Below are 7,047 nucleotides of genomic sequence, written 5' to 3' on the forward strand. Positions count from 1 at the left end.
GCTAAAGTAATTGCTAACTTCTGTTAATTAGCAGCCTCCTGATGGACAACTCTGGACTTCAAGCCACCTCCGAGAACAATGGAGGCAAGTTACAGATACCGATGGACTTATACAGCTAGCTTTGTGGCTAAAGTGATCACTAACTGCTACTAAATGTAGCTGCCGTTAGCTAGTTAGGAGTCCTTTTTACAGGCTGTGTTGCTCCGTCATGATTTGGCTCTGTTCTCTGGGAGCGGCAAGTCTGGGCATAGTTAGCAGACTGCTAGCTCCATGGCTAACCATTGGATACTTTAAACAGCAATTAATATCCACAACAAATCCCTCCTGAGCTGCCTGTTTTTGCAGGAAACATGTTACTATGCTAACTAAATAGCTAGCTGTTTCATGGGAACTGTGAGCTATGAATTTATGACCAAAAGTAATTTTACTTTCACATCCTGTTAATCTGTGTTGAAGAGTTATTGAGGTTAGGGAAGTCGCGTATACCGCAGAAAATCTCTTCTTCTTCAGTTCAGCCTAATGTTGGTAAGTGCTAACGGGGACTGGCCAATCACAGGTGACCCTCAGATCCCTCCTTATGTCTTCTCACAACATAAAAAAAAAATGCAATATGTTAAGATGCATTTATCCTACATCTGTGCATGCTCAGCTAGTGATACTGGCCTTTCCCACAGTCACTTGAAGGCAGCACAATCAGTTTGTCATCGTCAACTGACACAAAGTGACAGACTGAAGCATGGAAGGCTCAACTGATCAGCTGCGATCGCCAAACAATGGTCCACACGCACACACACACACACACACACACACTCCTTTTGTGTGGTTATTCACACTGACGACCTTCACGTTGAGCCTTTCTGCAACTTTCAACTGTTTCATGAATAATTATGTCCATCCGAGGTCTTTGCTATTCCTGTAAAATCAAAGATAACAAAAGTCTCGTCTCTCCGGGAGCTGCCTGAGCAAACGGCTCGACGTGTGATTAAAGAGAGCCTTTAATAATGGAAGCCGCGGCTCCATACGTTATTATCTAGAGTGCAGTAATATTTGCTGTTTATACAGCAGGCGAACACTAATGTTCCAGCATTTAGTCAGTGAAGCCTGCCAGTGTTCATCTATCACTTCAGCTCTTTGTTTGCTGTTCATCACAAGTTACGTGACTGCCCTGACGTCAGCGCACACACACACACACACAAAAACGCAAGTATACAAACTGCCTATGTGTCCTATTCTGTGTCTATCAGCCTCTTGTTTTTCTGTTGCACTCTGCTTCTCTCTTGTTTTTCTGACACAGAAAGGTTTTTAGATATGAGGGCAGGATGAGGACAGGATGTTCTGGCTCTGCCTGCAGTTAATAGATGTTTTAATGTTTTGTCTGTAAAGGCTGCACACCCAGTGAAAGCCACGATCGGAAAGAACAAACTTGTCATTCTTTTTTTTCTGATTTGGAAGAGAGCGTTTTGCATGTGTGTTTTCAGTTGTGCTGGACGCACCTGCTGCAGCCAGCAGTGTTCTGTTAAATCAATCACAAGAGCAAAAAAAGACAAAACTGAATAAAAGCTTAAACTATGGTGACAAAGTTCATTTGATACTATTGAATTTTCCATTAATACCCATTTAATGTTTCATACTGGAATTATCTTTTTATACAGGCTAGTTGTTTTTAGTTGTCTGTGGCGGACCCTGCCGTCACTGCACTGAACTAAAGTCACCTTTGCATGCAGCAGGAAAACACTGCTGTTAAGCGTTAAAGGATAAGTTCAACCTAAAATGAAACTTAGCTATCTACTCCTGATGGAAGGTCAGGGGAAGATTCGTAGTCTGCAAATCATTTCTGGAGTCTCTGAAAGATCCCAAATCGAATTTTAAAACCAAAATCTTTACTTGAGCTGTGAAGCTAAAAGTATCTGCACGCTGTCTGAAGTAGGTGTAAATACTGTCGTTTCAATTAATTTAGGATCTCATCGACTTACTAATGATGACCAACTATGGAGCCGTATTGTGTTTATTTCCTGCTGTTGTTTAGGAGAATGCTGCAATGCTGTGTGTTTTGCGGACTACGAAACTTCACCCGGCTTTCCATCAGCATGGGGGTGAGCAGATAATGACTGAATTCTCACTTTTGTTTGAACTTTTCCTTTAACGCAAATCAAACATGACTCACTGCTGCTACGTCACGCTGTCATGAGCAAGGGGCTGGCTTTTATTGTGACGGGGGCACCAATAAAATCAAAAATGTATTTCTGCAAAACAAGACCTTCTTTTGTCTTTTTCATCAGCGGCTAATTTTGCAAGGGACTGATGGAACAACAAGTAACAGCCTCAGCGGGCTGTTTGATTGAAAAGCTGCAGGGAAAACGGGCTCCAACTTCTCAGCGAGGCAGCAAACTCCGCTCGCTGTGCCCCGGCTGTCGTGTCGAAAAAACTCCTCACGCCCCTTTGCAGCATGAAGTCAGTAACGGCGAAGCAACTCATGTTGACTGACTTCACTGTTAAAACAAAATCAGTGTGTTGGGTTTCAGTGTAAATAGATACAGTCGCTCCTCTGATGTATTTGTAGAAAGCTGCTTACTGCTGCACCTGCTGTTCCCACGGTAACTACAAAAGTCACCCAATCAGCCTGGACTGAAATAATAAAGATGGCAACTTTAGATAACACATATTAGAGGTGTTCTTTTATTATTTTTTCAGTGCATTTTACATGCTATTTCTGTCAGTTACCGTATTATCATGAATGTTTGTCAACTCCCCTGTCATTAACTCTTCAAACAGAACGATCTCTAATTAAAAAGTTATTCGGGTTCCACCATATTTGTGCGCTCTACCTTCCCCCCCCCCCTCGCGCGAACACACACACTTGGGTGATTTGCCGTAAAGTTTCCGTACAGATGGAGGTCTGACACACACACACACACACACACACACACTAACACACACTGTCATGCTATCTCTCCCGACACAGCAGGTCGTCGAGGCCTCGCCGATGCACTCTGCTCCTCCGTATTCTGTGATCCATGTCAGCACACACACACACCTCTTCAAACACCCAGAGATTGTTTATTCGCCCTATCTCTGCACTTTGCATATGCAAATAAGCCCCTAAAGGAGTTTTTCCGCTCGGTGAATTAGTCACTAAACAACCGGAGATAACGGCTACATTTCCACATATAATTTAGAAATCTCTCCCTCTATATGTTCAGATAATTCCCCTTTAAGAGGATTTCTGAAAGTTTTATCAACACATTTGATCCCTTTACATGTTTGCGGCACATTTCCACATGACAGGTCACTCGGTTTAATAATCTCTGCGTTAATAATTCATCCTCGAGATGTTTTTACAGCACGTCTGGTGGGCTGATATGAGAGATAGTGAGAGAATATGACCTGAAGTTGTTTTATTTCACTACTGTATTGTGGAGAGAACAGATGATCTGACGCTCGTGCCGGCTGTGGACTCCGTGTTTTCAAAGAGTGTTTATGTGTCTTCTGTGAGATCCATCATTGAACATTTTAATGACATGAACTCCTTTATGTAACGATGTTATTGAGTGTGTGGGAGGCCGACAGGGAAAACAAAAAACACTCCACGTGCAGCCACACAGGCACAAGCAAATGCGGCCCAGTCGCCAGAATAAAATGTTGCCGTTTTTAAAGTTGTGTGTTGATCTAAACATGTCTTTAACGCTGTGATCCTACCATCTAGAGCAGAAACGTGTGATAGGGTTGCAAAGAGACAGAGACACCATTCATCCTATTACGAGACACTGTACCATCAACATGATTTTGAAGCTGTTATTTTAATGTCGAAAGTTACATAATGTTGCTTTGAGTGATAAGATAAGACCTCAGTTAGGTGATTGTGCTCGGATCTCGCTTTATTAAGCATGCAAATAGTGTTTCTGTGACTGTAATTGTGGTGTTTGCATGAATGATTAATCATTAGAACATCAGGCATTGATCAGACATGATAGCAAAACAGTAGAGCGACAGTTACATAACCGTGATTTGCAGAAGAAGCATAAAGCAAACATGCAACATACGATTCTCTTAGGTGACCGAGTTCCATTGCCGTCATATCAACCCGTTATCTATGTTCTCTCTCCGCCAGTTTGTTGACTTTCCAGACACTGAGACACATTGTACAAAGACAGACAGCAGTAAAAGATTATTGCATTTGTAATTCAGGGAAGCAGAGGAATAAACTAGCTGCTCCCCAGAGTTACCTGGACGACTTACATCAATAACAGCTCTGTTTGCCATTGTTGAGGAGATCAAACTGTCACTGATACCTTTTGTAAATATTTCACCAGGATTATAATCGACTGAACAACCACAGTCCCATTTGAGCAGTTATGATTCTGTACGTTGAAGCGAAGGAAATTTCTTTCGCTTCACTTTGGACCGAGTTCCCGAAACACAACATGATATCAACTTGTTGGTGTCGTTCCAGGACCGGTATCTGCTAATCACAGTTATGTAAAGTTTTGTGACTCTGGAAACACACTGAAAAAGTTGTTTTAGAGCCTAAACCTACCAGAGCAGTTTTAGAGTCTAAACCTAACAGAGTAGTTTTAGAGTCTAAACCTAACAGAGTAATTTTAGAGCCTAAACCTAACAGAGTAGTTTTAGAGCCTAAACATAACAGCAGTTTTAGAGCCTAAACATAACAGCAGTTTTAGAGCCTAAACTTAACAGAGTAGTTTAATGCCTAAACCTAACAGAGCAGTTTTAGAGCCTAAACTTAAAAGAGTAGTTTTAGAGCCTAAACCTAACAGAGAAGTTTAGTGCCTAAATCTACCAGAGTAGTTTTAGAGTCTAAACCTAACAGAGAAGGTTTAGAGCCTAAACTTAACAGAGTAGTTTAATGCCTAAACCTAACAAAGCAGTTTTACAGCCTAAACTTAACAGAGTAGTTTTAGAGCCTAAACCTACCAGAGTAGTTTTAGCGGCTAAACCTAACCACAGTGACGTAATGTCACATGCACAGGGTAACAAAGTATGTTTGTAACAGGAGTTACAAAAGTAACAAAGTGATTTTAACCCCAATGTTTTAATAAACCTAACACAACTTCAACTGTGCAACAAAGGTCCTTTACATGTGTCACTGTTACGCTGCTTTGGTGAAGTGCTTTTGCGAGACGTTGACTAATGATCTATTCAGTTGTTTAGGGAAAATTATGTGTTTTTTAAATATCTGGCTATGGGATATGGCGATATAAGGTGTATCAAAATTGAGAAAACCCAGCACACACTAGTTCAGATACCCAGATCCTGTAACTTCAGTGACAGGAAGAATGTATTGTAAGCTTTGAGACACACTCTGGTATATAAAGTGTCTAAAGCCATCCGCTTCAAAAAACCTTAAATGTAAAATTGCATGCAACCACACAAAAGTGCACCTAACATTCCAAAACATAAAACCATCCTTTCCTTTTTCCAATTTCCTTAATAGTCTTTCCCCTGCTTGCATTTTCCAACCATTTGTAGTCTTTCTTGCCATTATCTCTGAGCACAGCCCTCTGTAGAAGTGGTTGATGAGCGGTTTGGTGTAAATGACCCTGACTTAAACAGTGATTTACATCCCTGGGTAAAGACTCAGTGGTCCAGACACATTCCCGGGCTGCTCAGCAGCTGTATTTTCCCCCATTCAGTCTGCAGGCTCCAGCAAACCTCTGCAGGCAACAGACATTAAAGGGCAATGTATTTTTCTATAATTAGACGGTGAAATGGCACATTGAAAATAATGAGTAGCGTGTGTGTGGAAATGTGGATGTATGTAAATTAGAGTTAGATGCTGAAGGAACGAAGTCCTCTTGCACATGTGAACTTGAGTAGGATGAGCGGTCACTTTGATGGGAGCTAACGATACACCTAATGAAAATAAATCTAAAATGCATCTTTTTCTTCAGGGAGATTGCATATTTGTGCAGTTTTTCAGTGCTGAGGCTCTGCTGAGTGCCAAACCCTCTGATCCTCTGAGAAGGAGGCCTTGTTTACCAGAAGGTTTTGGAGCAAATGTCACCCAATTACTGTCAGATTTAAAAGTGGTATGGGCAAAAAAAGTCGGTGTGATTTGTGAAATTGGCTGTGATCACGGCTCATGCAGGAATGCTTCTTCAAAGAGGCCAGAAATTTAAAGTGTTGTGTTGGACTTTTGCAGCACAGTTAACAAACTCTGTTGGGATCATGTTTATTGCCTTTAGAGTAATTTGCTTTAATTTGTTTTCACCCTTAAAGGTTTTTCTTGAGCTTTGGAGGTGTATGTTTTGCTATTAGGGTCAAAGTACCGTTCTGTTGTGTTTAACTGCTTACAGGAATAATAAAAAATATGGCATGCAAATTGATATTCACATGATTTGAAATAAAATATGATTGATTAATCTGCAGCATTTCATTTTGTTTTGGACGGTGTATTTGTTTGTTGTTGTTTTGTTTGGTAAACATTATACTGTTCACTTATTATTAGACACTAAGTTCCCCTTTTTATGTTTATTTTCTGTTTCTGGGAACAAAAATACTTGATCAAATTTAGGGAACTAAAATACTTGGTAAGATTATGGGAACAAAAAAAACTGCTATGGTTTAGGGAACAAAACTGCTTAAAAAGATTTAGGGAACTACAATTGGCTAGATTTAGGGAACAAAAATACTTGGTTGGGTTTAGGGAACTAAAATACTTGCATTTGGTTTAGGGAAGAAAAATACTTGATCAGATTAAGAGAACTAAAAAAGTTGCTAAGGTTTAGGGAACAAAACGACTTAAAAAGATTTAGGGAACATAAATACTTGGTTGGGTTTAGGGAACTAAAATACTTGTATTTGGTTAAGGATCAAAAATACTTGATCAGATTAAGGGAACTAAAAAAACTTGATAAAGTTTAGGGAACAAAACTACTTAAAAAGTTTAAGTAAACTACAATTGGTTAGATTTAGGGAACAAAAAACTTGATACTTGGTTAGATTTAGGAAAGAATTGTGGTTTGGGATAAACTCACTACATCATTTCTGTAACTTCTGTTACAAACATAACTGCGCTATCTACGTAAC

This window comes from Sparus aurata, chromosome 14 (assembly GCF_900880675.1).
Source record: "Sparus aurata chromosome 14, fSpaAur1.1, whole genome shotgun sequence".
Classification (NCBI taxonomy): domain Eukaryota; kingdom Metazoa; phylum Chordata; class Actinopteri; order Spariformes; family Sparidae; genus Sparus; species Sparus aurata.